The sequence below is a fragment of the Rattus norvegicus genome, chromosome 3 (genome assembly GCF_036323735.1).
Source record: "Rattus norvegicus strain BN/NHsdMcwi chromosome 3, GRCr8, whole genome shotgun sequence".
In the NCBI taxonomy this organism is placed as follows: Eukaryota; Metazoa; Chordata; class Mammalia; order Rodentia; family Muridae; genus Rattus; species Rattus norvegicus.
In genome coordinates, this window is record NC_086021.1 from 144,070,047 (window position 1) to 144,085,139 (window position 15,093).

Here is a 15,093-nt window from a genome sequence, read left to right on the forward strand (position 1 = left end):
CTTTTTGCTGATGTCAAGAAGTGCAGGCTGACAGGAGCCTGATATAGCCATCTCCTGAGAGGCTGTGCCAGAGCCTGACAAATACAGAGGTGAATGTTTGCAGCCAACTATTGAACTGAGAATGGGGTCCTCATTGGAAAAGTTAGAGAAAGGATTGAAGGAGCTGAAGGGGTTTGAAACCCCATAAGAACAACAATGCCAACCAATCAGAGCTCCCAGGAACTAAACCACCATCCAAAGAATATACATGGACAGACCCATGGTTCCAGCTGCATATGTAGCAGAGCATGGCCTTGTTGGGCACCATTGGGTGGAGAAGTCCTTGGTCCTGCCAAGGCGCAATGCCCCGGTATAGGGGAATGTCAGGATGGGGAGGAGAGAAGGGGAGGGTGGGTGAGGAAACACCCTCATAGAAGAAAGGGGAAGGGGATGGGATAGGGGCTTATGGACGAGAAACCGGATAACATTTGAAATGTAAATAAAAAATCCAATAAAAAGATAAAGTGAATGGCACCCCCCCAAAAAAAATAAAAAACAAGAGAGACATTGAAAAGAGAACAATCAAGGAACTCCAATGCAAACATCAGGCCTCCATATCCTTTTGTTCACACATGCACCCCATACACACATGTCCACACATAGACAAACACGTCCAAATACAAAACACACACACACACACACACACACACACACACACACCAATAATATAGACACAAACTGAAAAACAGATATAAAAATAACATTTCAACATCACAGATCATCAGAGAAATGCAAGTGACAAGCCCCACAGTTTTGTGTTCTTGCTGTAGTTCCAGTCATCTAGGAGGCTGAAGTAGGAAAATATGTGAGCACATGAATTCAAGAGCAACCTGGAAATCATAACAAGATCATCAACCCTTCCAATCCTGCTAGAAAATGATTATGATGAAGTATTACTTTATGTGCTGAGAAGGATGTAAGAGAAAGGAGCCTTTGGATAACGTTGAAAGAATGTAAATTGTTTCAGCTATCCTAGGAAACAGTCTGGAGGCTCTTTTAAAAAATTAAAAATACAACCACCATATGGTCTAACACTCCGGCCTCTAACTATTTATCCAACGGAATTTAAATCAGGACCTCAAAGCAATGTCTGTTCTCCTGTATCCTCCACAGCATTGTCCCCATTATATGGAAACGACCTAAGTGCCTATTGGTGCTTGAGGAGATAAAGAAAACACAATGTACACTTAACAACAGACTTTTAGTTGGCTTTTTGGTAAGTGAAATAAGCCCAACAGAACACGAAATGCTGTATGATCTCCCTTCCTTGCAGAGTTCTTGAACTCACAGAAGCAGAGTAGAATTTTGGCTTTCAGAGTTTTCAAGAGGGGAGATGAGAGGCATAGTTTGCGAAGAAATTTCTCCTAGCGGGGTTCATTAATTGAATTGCTCCCCACAAGGTAGTAGTAGAGACTTCTGGGTACTTACACGGCAAGGTGGAACTAGAGAAAGAATGTTCTTTGTAGTAACCCTGGTAGTTTGTCCTGCTTAGATCTGTGCCATAATGGTGTGAACAGCAACCGTCTGCTGCTACTGTTACCATGATGTTCTTGTTCAAGTTCCTGGGACGAAAAGCAAACAAACAAACAAACCCAAGAACACATGAGGCAAGGCTTCCAAAATAAATCTTTTCCCTTAAGTTGATGTGTTAGAGTAACACAGAACTAGTTAGTACAGGAGGAGATGGTGATAGGGATCCTCGCCAGGCTATGGAACCTACAGCCAACAGTACTGTGTCACATTATTAGAGAGAGTTGCTGAAAGTACATCTTATGGTAATCATTCTTTGCACGTAACATAGTAGAGTTGGGGCAGCGGAAAATTTACAAGGTAATGGAAGTGCCTATGAATGGCCTTGCTGGTAGTGAGCGTTTTGGAAGACATAGCCTTATCTGTGTTGAGTTTCATAAATCTTATATGCAGTTTTTCTGCCCTAATTATAGTTCAGAAAATTAATTGAAAAATATATCCTATGTTGAAATAAAAAATAACTCATAAGCTTTTCAATGCAATGGGGTGTGTGTGTTGGGGGGGGGATCCATCTTGAATCTTGATTCTTATTTGATTACCAGACAAGTACAGAACTTGGACAATAGAGTAAAGTTGAGTCTTATCAAGTAGGCAATTCCTAAAGGACTTTCTTCAAAAACATTACAGAGGAATCAGAATTGTGAAACTATAAGTCAATTCAAATGAGTAATGTTTTCCTAACTTCTATCTGTATCTATTTCTCTCAAAGGCCCACATTTACCTCAATTGCTTCCTCTTTCTTTCCCTTTTGTATTGCATGGTGTGCAAGTTAGTGTGTGTGTGTGTGTGTGTGTGTGTGTGTGTGTGTGTGTGTGTGTGTGTGGAGAGAGAGGGAGAGAGAGAGAGAGAGACAGAGACAGAGACAGAGAGAGAGACAGAGAGAGACAGAGAGAGACAGAGAGAGACAGAGAGAGACAGAGAGAGACAGAGATTGAATGAATGAATGAATGAATGAATGAATGAATGAATGATGTGGCCGTGTTTTTTTCTCAATTGTTCTTCATCTTATTTCTCATACAGGCTTTCTCAGTGGACCACTGAACCTGGAGACAGCTGATTTGGCTAGACTGTCTGCCTGGAAATCCTGAGGAGCCTACCTTTTCTTCATATCCCCATGGCTTGGGATACAGGCACATGCCACAGTGCTGGTTATTGAAAGGGGGCTCTGGTGATCATAGTCAAGTTCTTTTGCTTGCATAGCAAGCACTTTGCTGCCTGAGCCACCTCTGAGCCCTATCCCTCTCCCTGCACATATGTGTTGTGTTGGTTGGACATTTAAATGACCTGCATCCATGCAGACATATATGAATCCTTTCACATGAGTTGTAGACAGAGTTCACCAAGTATTGAGGATATTTCTCATGAGTCAAAGGCTATCTCCCCACATAATCACATTAGATTGATCCATATGTGAGAGCTTTAAAATGACGCGATGTTACTATTGAGTTTATAGCCTATAATGAGGCCTCTGCTGCACCCTGATGTCCTTCATGTCATCTTTCCTCCAGGTTCAGGTCCAGTCGCACACACTACATGCACCTCATCATCACAATCCCTGGTCCTCTTTCCTGCAGGATATCATAATGATACCAAATCACCATTTTCAAAGGCTGTAGCTCTGCTTTGTGGGGGATGGACTGCAGCTAGGACTTGCCCCATCATTTTTCATTTTATGGTCCAAATTCCCAGTATTGGCCTAAGGAGTGCGTAGATGATGTCACGTCTCTTTTCAAGTGATGCCTGCCCCGCCCCATTGTTGCAGCATTGATGAACTGGAAATGGCAATGTCTTGTAAACCTTTCCATTTTAATGTAGTAGATAATGTGAGTTACACTTTTAAGGCTCTGGGACTATTTTTCTGTCTAAATTCTTTTAGCATTGATGGCTTTTCTGGATCAGTTATTACTGTGGTGTTATTGAAATAAGTTGTATTTATAATGTACTGCAGGTCCTAGACTGAGATTTCAGTTTAAGAATATATATATATATATATATATATATTACATACATTAGAATATATATTATACATACAATATACAGGATACATTCATGATAGGAATGATCTTATCATTTCCTAATAACAAGTTTCTTCCATTTTCTGAGATGATACATTGCTCATCAATATCAGCTATTTCCTAGAACAATCAGATGAATGCATGTGTGTGGAAAAAATAACCTACGGCTCTAAATGACCAGCTCTGTGGGGGAAGTACTTGCATTATATAAAATCTCCATATGTTTTCCCTTGTATTCATTGTCCTTGGAGCTGAGGTGACAAGAAACTAGTCCTGGCCAGTAACCCAAGAATAGAACTGATAAATCACCACTGTGAAGAGCTTGTCCAAGCCCTGCGTGACCCTCAGCTTCTCCTTCAACTTTGTCATGACTACAAACACTGAGAGCTGAAATCAAGAACCACAACACAGATGCTGCCAGGCTGCTGAATCACTGTGGCAACAGCTAGGCTAGAGGGCTGCTTGACCTGCCAAGGACTTGGCATGAGTGAAATGAGCTCTTTCGAGCTGCTGGGCACTGAGGTTATTGCCACAGCAGAAGTCTGCCAAAGCCAGTTTTTATCTTTATCAATGATCTGAATTTTCTAGGAACCATCCCCGATTTAGTATATATATATGCATATATATATATGCACTTATATATATGCGCTCATATATATATTTAGTATACATACTATATACTGTATATTTTTAATATATATTTAGTGTGTGTGTAAATATATGTATATATGTGTATATATATATATATATATATGCACTCATTTGCTAGGCTGGGTTTCTTTGACTTATGTGGAACTGAGGCTGAGAGCTCACAGAGCTGTTGTTAAAAGCTGGCTAGTTAGTCTGCAGTTTATACCTAGTCATCACAAAATGTTTGCACCAAAGAAATATCGCATGCTGTAACTCAGTCCTCTTGTCCCTCTGTGCCCTATCTCTTACCATCCACAAAGCTGCCTGGTAATAGTCAGCAGTGGCTATCTGGCTACTTCTTATCTTGAGTTTCTGTTGCTAATAAGAGATGAGTATTTGATCCAAGACAGATGGAGCATAATTGAGAAAAAATTAGAAGCAAGATCTAAAGTAGATCTCTCTTTTAAAACTGTATATTTTCCAAAAGATATATGTATATGTGACGATAAAAGATTAGGTACTCAAATGTGTATTGTAGCACTATTCAATGTTCAAATGAACAGCTATGGGAGAATAGACAGTGCAGTACTACATAGCAAGGAGAATAATTTCCAAATAATGCACAGTTGGTCTCACTAATATAATGAGCAAAAATGGTAGAAATTGAAAGGGGGCATATGGGAGACTTTTGAGTCGTAGTTATAACCTGTTTCTTCATCAGGATGCTGAAAATACCTCTGAACAAATATATCATGTAATACACATTTAAAAATATGTTGCCATTTTCTTCATTAAAATTTTTTTCAAAGAATTGTTTAGATTTTTAAAGTGTGTGTGTGTGAGCGTGTGTGTGTGAGAGCGTGTGTGTGTGTGTGTGTGTGTGTGTGTGTGTATGTGTGTGTACAGGAGCGCAGGTATCAACAGAAATCAGAAATGGGTGTCAGATCCATGGTAGGTGTGATGGTTTATATATGCTCAGCCCAGGGGGTGGCATTATTAGAAGGTGTGGTCCTGTTGGAGTAGGTGTGGCCTTGTTGGAATAGGTGTGTCACTGTGGGTGTGGGCTATAAGACCCTTATCCTCGCTGCCTGGAAGAGAGTATCCTGCTAGCAGCCCAGAGATGAAGATGTAGAACCTTCAGTTCTTCCTGTCTCATGCCTGCCTGGATGCTGCTATGTTCTGCCTTTATGATAATGAACTAAACCTCTGAACCTGTAAGCCAGCCCTAATTAAATGCTATCCTTATAAGAGTTGCCTTGGTCATGGTGTCTGTTAACAGCGGTAAAACCCTAACTAAGACAGTAAGAAATTGAGCTAGAGACACATAAAAGAGAGTAGCTTTTCTTTTCCTTCCTACATTAAAATAAAGCTGTGTGAGATGCACAAAGCACTGTGGCAGACTGCATCGGTTGTTGCTGCGGGCTATGAGTGAGGCTCAACAGGCTGCTGTTGGTGCAACCCGAGTTAGTACTCAATTGATCCAGTGTTCTTGTCTTGGAATCACCTCTGAGCCTTCTCTTTTAGAAGGAATACATGCTATTTTTGTTAGATTAAAAGTCATTATAATGACTCCGGAGACGAAGGGATTCTTCGTTCTAATGAAAAATTAGTGAAAAGATTGCAAAGGGGGAGTGGCACATCCGCTTTAATCAATATCCACCAGGGACGTGAGAGCAGAGGTGAATGGGAGCACAGCTTAAGCAATGGGGAGCACTGATGAGTCGGGGCTGAAGCAGGACACATTTCCAAGTGTGGAGATGAAGACGTCGTTTATCTTAATCAGTGCAGTGAGTGCTAGCTCTAGTCTGCCTGTGGGAAGAAAACCATAGAAAGTGACAGTGGAATTTTAACAGCTCCTCTTCATCCCTGCCAGTCTGCATAAGCACACAGGTGTCCCTCTGACATATTCGCCGCTTTAGCCATCACAACTAAAAATACTTCTCTGCAAAACTGCCACAGGGTGAAGACTTTGACATGACATATCGAATCTGGCTGTAGCGCCCTCTCTCTCTCTCTCTCTCTCTCTCTCTCTCTCTCTCTCTCTCTCTCCTAAATCTTTGGTTTTTAAAGACACTCTGAACTCTTCCCCTCAAAATTGAAGCTGACAGTTGCAAACTTAAGATATTTAAGAGAACAAATGGTCCCCGTGCATCCCCTGCAGCCCAGTTAGACAATCTTAATGTACCTTTAGCTCAGCTCTGGGCTAGAAAGCAGATATAAGGCAAGGAGGAAATTCAAATGCTTCAGCAAAGGTGATAGAATGGAATGACCCACCTGTCCTCCAAATATTTGTCCACTCCCCCGCCATGTATGCTAATTCATTTTAAGCCAGTAGCCAGACACTCCCCATGTTATGTGGCCTCTGGTACTGAAATGAAATACAGAAGGAGGACTTCTTCAGAATGAGATGGGGTAAAGATATCATTTAGTGGCTAGTGGAAGAATGTAGAACCAGGAGGCTGTTGGATGATATGACCCTACAGAGGTGTATGAATGTGTCTTTTGAATTTTTTCTAAAGAATTCAGAGCTAGCTTGATATAGAGCCTTCCAGGACAGATAGGAGGAAACTTAGGCGGTGGGTAGAGAGGGCTACAGTTGTGAAGAGGATATCTTTGTTAGGAGGAAAACTAAGAGTATGTCATAAAAATGGTGGTGTAAGAAGAAGTAATGTAGTTAGAGTGATATCTTTGCAAACGTAGGACAGGTTTACAATAGACACATCAAGAAGGTTTGGACTGACAGGGAGCAGAGACGGTGCATTTGAGTGAAAGGGATGAAGGCAGAGAGTGGGGTACCAATGTCAGGATGCTCATACAGCAGACATGACTGTATCCCATTCTGCTAGCATCACTTTTCTTACTCAAGCAAAAAGTGAGAACTTTCACTGAGACTTGGAATAGAAGAAAGGGGAGGCTGTATGGTGGCTAATTAGGGATCGGCAAGTGGACGTGGGAAATGCACTGAGCTCAGCAGCAGCTCTGAGCACTGGGAGTGGACTGTGGCCTTGAATGTAAAGCATCTCTTCATCTGCCTTTAACTGGGTGAGCGTGGGCACAGTGTGGGAGAAGGACTGAAAAGACAGTGAAACACTAGAAGGAAGAGAGAAACTATGTGGAGAAGAGGACTAACCAAACTGGGAGACAAGAATCTTGAGTGGGAACAGGTCATAAGAGGCACAGGGCTCTGTGTGGATGGAGGGTGGTCAAGGATAGGTGAACAGCAGAGATGCTTACCCCATTGTTATGGCTGCCATGGGAACAGTGGACACACACCAGAGCTGAAGGTAACTTTTCTGATAAGACAAAGCTAAGAAAAAAGCAGGCTCATGGTAGAATGCTCGCATAAAGTGTTCATGGTGCTCCAGATGTAATTCTCAGCAGTGAAAGAAAAGGGAAGGAAGGAGGGAAGGAAGGAAGGAAGGAAGAAAGGGAGGAAGGAAAAGAAAAGAATCAAAAGGATTATTAAAAGGCACAGGGCAAAGCATAGTGGTGTACACTTTTAATCCCAGCATGTGGGAGGAAGATACATGCAGATCCTTGTGAATTCAGAGCTAGCTTGACATAGAGCCTTCCAGGACAGATAGGGATACACAGGGAAACCCCCACCCCTTTTGTTTAAAGACATACAACCTCTGGAAAAAATACGTAAGGGGAGATTTCTCATGGAAGCCATTGCAACAATAGAATGTAGAAAAGATACAAATAAACATTTCAAGACTGTTATTGTTAGAAAGTTCTAGAGTTTTTCTAGCTGACCTCACTTTATAGGTGAATAGCTGAGATTCAAAAAGGTGGGGGGGGGTTCCCTGAGCAACCACAGGGGTAGTGCAGAACTTGGGTCACTTTTAAATTGGGAATACTATTCTCTTTAGGGTGGTCAAGCCACACGAAATTGATATTGCAAAGGTATAAAAATGGGGTGGTTGTGGGATCATCCTCATAGAGGCAGGGGAGGGGGAGGGGATATGGGAGAGGGGTGAAAGGAGACAACATTTGAAATGTAAATACATAAAATATCCAAGAAAAATAAATTTTTTTAAAAAGGTATAAAACTGGTCAAGTCTTGCCAACTTTGTGTAGCTCAACTTATGTATTCCAGGTCTCTTTCTTTTACAGCAATGTGCTAAGGAATAGGAATTTTAAAATAAACTATCGCCTACATGGTCCTCCTTAACTTTCTAAATTTTATCCAGGAAATATGTGAAGGGAGTGAGTAACAACAACAACAACAACAAAATCCACTGAAACTGAATTTGCCTCTAAGGAGTAATGATTCTAAAAACAAATCTAAAATAACAGATCAGAGTAGCTGTCACAAGTGTGAACAGGATTACTGCCAACTCTCCACTAAGGTGACCCAGGAGGGTCATAAGTGGATTATGATTAGAAACGCAATGCTTACGGATAAGGAATTACACTACTTAAGGGGAGCATGAGAATGGCCAGCAAGGTGTGGATCAAAACCAAAAGGAACTAGTTACACAGCTGGCGATTTTGAAGTCTCCACCCCTTTCCCATAGGAGAATGTCCCCACCTTCTTTAGGAGATACTACTGGATCTCAATGACATTTGCAGGAAAACACAAGATTATAATTTGACTTCTCATTTGGATATGACCTGAAAAAAAGGCTGTCCCCAACAAAGGACATGTCCATAAAATTCTAAGAGGTCGTGTTTCTATTGCACATTGATATACCAGCCCATTGCCTTCCATATATCATTGTCTGCATTGTAGGGTTATAGTTAATGTGAGTTCATATTTAAGAAGTAATAAGGAAAATGATTGCAGGAATATGAATATCCCTTGGCTCTACCCAGAGACTTTTCTCCAAGATTTAATAGAACTGCTCATTATGAGAGCAGGGAGGAGGAAAGCACTGGAGTTAAGGTCACAGAGCAGCCTTTAACAAAAGAGGAGCAGGTTGAAAATATTTTAACTTCCTCACTTCACAGTGGGTAAACTGAGGCATGACCTGCACTACCTTTCTGAGGCTCTTTTGGAAAGGGCTGCTTAATTTTGTTTTATTTTATTTTTTAGATTTTAATATTATATATAATGTTACAATATTTCTCCCTTCCCCTTTCTTCCAACAAACCTCTCATATATCCCTCCCCACACTCCACCAAATGCATGGCCTTTTTTGGTGGTAATTGTGATTGCATGCATATATGTATTTGTATATACATATATTTCCAAATATAACCTTTTGAATCCCTATAATGTTTCTTGTATGTATTATCCCTCATTAAGAAATTTTTCCTTCCAACAGTCAGAGGCCACTATGGAAAAACCACAACCAATTGCAAAGCAGAGTTGCAGAGCCCAGTCCCAACTGGATATAAGACACTTCAGAATTTAAGTCTCAGGGAATGTTGAAGACTCTCCTCTGGGCAGCTTGTGAGGAAGCTCAAGCTAAAAAGGTTAGTATTCTGAAAATCCACGTTCTTCCCCCTTCAAAGTCAAACCAGAGTCATAACCATGATAAAGTAGAGAAAGTCACCTATCTGGATCTAGGCAGAAGCTGACTCCTATGAGTTCATCTTATTCCCTGCCACAATGACAAAGGAGATGTGGCTATTCAGTGTATTGGTCCCCTAAGCGCTTCTAGGCGTACATGCTAACTGTGTATGGGAGTCAGCCAAATACATCTTGTCTTCGCCCATCTGCCTGGAGACCACTTTATAACTACATTTGAAAGTGAACAAGAGAATGTCAAAGTAAAGTGTATATTAGATTGACATGGATAGGTATGACACACTCACAAAAACATATGGAAGGAGAGAACACAGTAGTGAAAGAGCCGAGAGGGACACCGACTGCACAGTTGGTCCATTTTATGTGGCCATCATCTAATTGTCACAGTAGTGCTACAAGTTTAAGGAGGTCCCACTTTACAGCTGAAGAAAGCAGGCTTTAGGTTAAGTCTAAGGTGAGCATTAGTAAACAGTAGGATGTGTGCCAAGCAGTGTGAGTGAAGAATACAAGTGTGCTGTCTTGCTCTCATTCCTCTATAGTACACTGACAACCAAGGAGAGCTATATTTCCCTTATGTATAGCTCAAAACAAAACCAGCCTTAAGAAGCTATAGAACACACACACACACACACACACACACACACACACACACACACACACACACACACAGAGAGAGACGCGCACACACACAAACACACACAGTGCACACACACACATAGAGACGCACACACACAGTGCACACACATACATACACACACATACACACGCATACACACGCATACACACACTGCACATATACATACACACATTCACACACACAGTGCACACACACATATATACATATGCATACACATGCATACACACGCATACACACACACAGAGACACGCGTGCACACACACACAAACACACACACACACACAGAGAGACGCGCACACACACATACACAGAGACGTGCACACACACAGACACAAACACACACACAGTGCACACACACAGATGCACACACACAGTGCACACACATACATACACATGCATACACACGCATACATACGCATACACACACACTGCACATATACATACACAGACTCACACACACAGTGCACACACACATACATACACATGCATACACACGCATACACACACAGATGCGCGCGCGCACACACACAGAGACACACACACAGTGCACACACATACATACACACACATACACACGCATACACACACACACTGCACATACACATACACACACACTCACACACCGACTGCACACACACATACATACACATGCATACACACGCATACACACGCATACACACACACACACACACACACAAGCAGGAGCAACTCTCAGATCTGCTCACCTACAAATGCGGAGGCTGTAGCGAGGCTAAGAAAGCTCCAGTGGCAGTGCTGAGCAGGCTGAAGAGCCAACCTACAGGGAAGCCTATTCTTCACTGTCTTCTCTGTCAGTGCAAACTCTCCCTACGGAGAGAGATGGAGCAGACAGAGAAACAGAGAGTCTCCCAGTATTTCTCTTTTAAAACTAAAGGATAAAGGATGCAATTGGAGAAAATGGCACCATGAATGCTAGTGTCAGAGAGGAACTCAGACATCACCTCACACCAACAGGCAACCTAAACATGAAAAGACAATCCCTACCCTGCAGATGGTGTGGAATAACGGGGCAGTTTGTGTGACAGTGCTGGAGTTACATGACGGTTCATCCGCTCTGGTACCCAGCGGTGTCACCCAAAGGCAACAAAGACTGCATGACGGTCATATGGGCTTCATTTATAAAGCCAACAATCCGTATATTCATTCTGCTCATTCTTTTTTCTTTTTATTAATTTTTAAAGTTAGCGTATAAAGTGATGGGTCTCATTGTGCTGTTTCGGGCATTTGTGTCATTATTTATTTTTACTTCATCTTGTTCTCATCTTCACCCTCTATTGCCTTCCATTCTGTCTTCTGCTCTGTCTTCTGCTCTGTCTTCTGCTCTCTCTTCTGCTCTCACTGACTGGCTACTGTCTGGTACCAGAGAAATCTTCCTTCTGCTTTCATAGCACTCGTCATTACTTTTTCTTTTCTCTCTTTCTCCTCAAAACCTCTTCATCCTCTCTAATGATCCTTCCTTCTCTAGTTTAATATCACACACACAAACACACAGACAACACACACACAAACACAGACACAAACACAAACACACAAACATACAGAGAAATACCTTCTTCGGGTCAGGAATCGAGCCTGAGTACAAACTTTATCTATGTAATTGAAACAACAATTTATCATTTTAGCTGTGACCTGTTTGCAAAGTTTTCATACTGTCAGTCAAAGCGGTTTGGATTTTGAAGCATTACGAGTTTCAGGTTTTCACATTAGGGCTACTCAACTTACATAATCTGTACAGTACACCCTGATTTATTACTTGCAGAGAACAGAGAAAGGCATTTGCTGTCATGCAACAATGAATCCCTGCAATATACCAATAACTACAGCTTACATATTCTCCAGAACTGAAGAAATTAAATAATAATGGCCGACGTCAGATCAGTTGTGGCCTTGGAGGAAATCGTGCATAATCGAAAGAAGCCATGGGAATATTTTAGGGTGACATAAATGTTTTGTCTTTGTGTCTCTGGGTGTGTATACATATGGACACATTTGCAGAAGTGCATGCAACTATATAATTTTAATTTGTGTCTTTAAATTAATATAAATTATACATAATTTTCCTTAAAGGAGGAAATAAATTCATCAGAGAATTCATAATGACATGGGTAAATTCTTTGTTGTAGCTTCTTGCTCCAAAAAGTCGTTGAGCAGTGCTATTTCATAACATATTCTACATGGCTTTGCCTTCTCCGTACTGAATAATTTTCCAAATCCACAGTGCTGTCATTTCTCTTGGTTACAAGTAAAAACAAAGCAAAACTTCAAGGTTCCTTCCAGCACAGTGTCACCTTATATATTTCCTTAGACAGAATATTGAGTCTAACATGCATTTCTTCTTTATACTCAAAGTTATTTCCACTTGGCCTGTTTGTTGAATTTTCACCACAATTACATATTAAAACCAGCTTGACAGATCTAATAGTCTATATAGTGACATAAAAATGTTTTAGAAATAATGTAAGTTGAAATTTCTTCAAAATCGAAGTTATGAACATATGTAGTTTATTGTAATAATGGTTGAATTTAAGTGTTTCTTAATACCTAGTAAAGAAATGCAGTTTGGATAGAGTCCTTGGGGGAAAATAAGAAGAAACTAATTAGTCAGCTCTAGAGTTTGCATGTTTATCTTGTGAAGAACACTTGAATTTCTTCACATATGTAATCAGGCTGAGCTCTTGCAGCAACCCTGTAAAGTAGGGAACTGCTGTATCATGGGTAGCAGTCAAAGAAACCGAAGCTTACATAAATAAATATATCCAAAGTTCAGAGCTAGCGAAAGGGAAATCAGAATCCCATCCTATAGCCACTGAACTCCATAATGTGTACCTTTGTTGACTGAGAGAGGATCCAACTGAGGTACTCACCAGCAGCATCTATAAAGTGTCATCACTTTTAAGCACTAACGACTCAGCTTTTAGTAGCTGCCCATTCCTTGCACTGTGTTGAGTTTGTGTTGTTACTGGGTGTAGTAGCCTTACTCCTACACATGCTTTGATGCTTCTATTTGCAATGAGTATAGCTTCCTATCCCTACCTCTAGATATAGATTGGAGTTGGTGATTTGTTGGTAGTACATAGAATAAAACAAAGATGGTGTGTCACTTTTGTAATTAGGTCTCAACATACTTAAGTTTTCCTCTTACTCACCCTCCTGGATTATTATCAGAGGAGGAAACTATCTAACATTTGGAGAACACTTATTTACACAGCCCTACACACAGGCCAATTATGTAGAGGGCTGACAACTTCTGCCCATAACCAGGTGAATGATTCTGAAAATGGTTTCTCTTCCAGAGCCAGAATCTGGTCTTCATCAATGCTAAATCTCTTGACTACACGCTCATAAAAGAACTTGAATTAGAAATGTGTAGGTACGTCGTTTTGAATCACTGGTTCAGCCTAATTATAGGATCAAAACTTGCTTACTATTTTAAGCCAATAAGTTTGACTGTCATTTACCTAATATTACTAAGTAGACAATAATACACTTGCCATAAGCTAATGTTATAAGATATACTAAGAAATAAAGGACTAAAGGAAAGAGAAAAGTGACATGATCTGAGGCACAGCACCAAGTCTCAGGGCAGAGAGGGCATCTCTGGGGCACTTCACCAAAGACAAGAAAAAGAAACGAAGGGTGTTCATAAGCTTTGGAAACATGCTTCCTTGATCAAACTGGGCAGTGGAGAAGTGAAACCAAGTCCCAGTTAGAGTAAGATAAAGAGTAGTGAGTGGGATGTAGAATTGTAGGAGTAAATCTTTCTCAAATCTGGGCTAAATGTTGGCAAAATTAACATGGGCATGACAGGACCACTGACGGAGCTGATGCACTTCTCAGAAGGGAGACATCATTTATACATGCACGAGCATCGGAAAAGTCCTGTGAAAAGGATTGAGCGCATGAAATGAAGATGTTCAAGTAGGTCTAGAAGATCAGACATTAGATAGGAATGGTAATTTCTACACTATGGCAACAGGGGATGAGATTGGCTGAGCACTGGGATAAGAATGTTTGAAGTTCTATGGGCCTAACAATGAGGGAATTCATGACCAGCGCTTACAGATAGAGTAACAGTTACCTCATCAGTACATTTGCATTCTAATTTCTAATTATATAATTGTTAATTAAGCTAGTAACAGCACTATTTAAATTGGATTACTATTTATTTTTAATGTAATGATTTGGGATGTGAGCAATTAAAAAAAGATTTATTTTTGCCTGACATGCATGTGAAGGGGAGTACACATATGTGCAGGTGCCCCCTTGAGGGTATTTCATCCTCTGACGCTGGAGTTACAGACAGTTGGGAGCCACCCAGTGATGGAGGAAACCGAATTCAGGTCTGCCGCAAGAGCATGGTGCCCTTATTAATTGCTTAGACCCCTCTTCAGCCCCACTAATAACTTTTTAGATGATGCTAAGACTTGAACCCCAAACTTGCCTCTTCAAGGAAAATTCTTTACCACTGGAATGAATTCCCAAGCCAGGTTTGTAATTTTTATTTGAGATAGGGTTTCACAATGTTGCTCAAACTGATTTTACTACATATACACACAAGTTCACTACACAAGCGTAGGCCCACCTCAAAGTTGTGTTTGCCTCCCTCAAACTCCTAAGGAGAAGACATGATAAACATGTGTCAAGGTTTAAGGTTGTCTTAATATTTTCCATCTCCCATGCTCATAGATAACTTCACATTGTTGTGAGTAAAGTCTCCAATGTTGTCA

General features: G+C 40.8%; 1 protein-coding gene across 3 annotated transcripts in view; it reads right to left on the reverse strand.

The window, feature by feature from the left end:
- The window catches only part of Pak5 (p21 (RAC1) activated kinase 5), a 308,271-nt gene that overhangs the window by 221,643 nt on the left and 71,535 nt on the right, over window positions 1-15,093 (reverse strand). Inside the window, exon 2 of one of the 3 annotated variants that reach the window (XM_039105018.2) lies at window positions 1,468-1,601. The exons of 1 other annotated variant lie outside the window; for it this stretch is intronic. The gene's annotated coding sequence lies outside the window, so the exon portion shown is untranslated. Of the gene's footprint in view, window positions 1-1,467; window positions 1,602-11,052; window positions 11,174-15,093 lie in introns of all 3 variants that reach the window. One more of the 3 variants, NM_001107781.1, reaches the window with a different exon arrangement.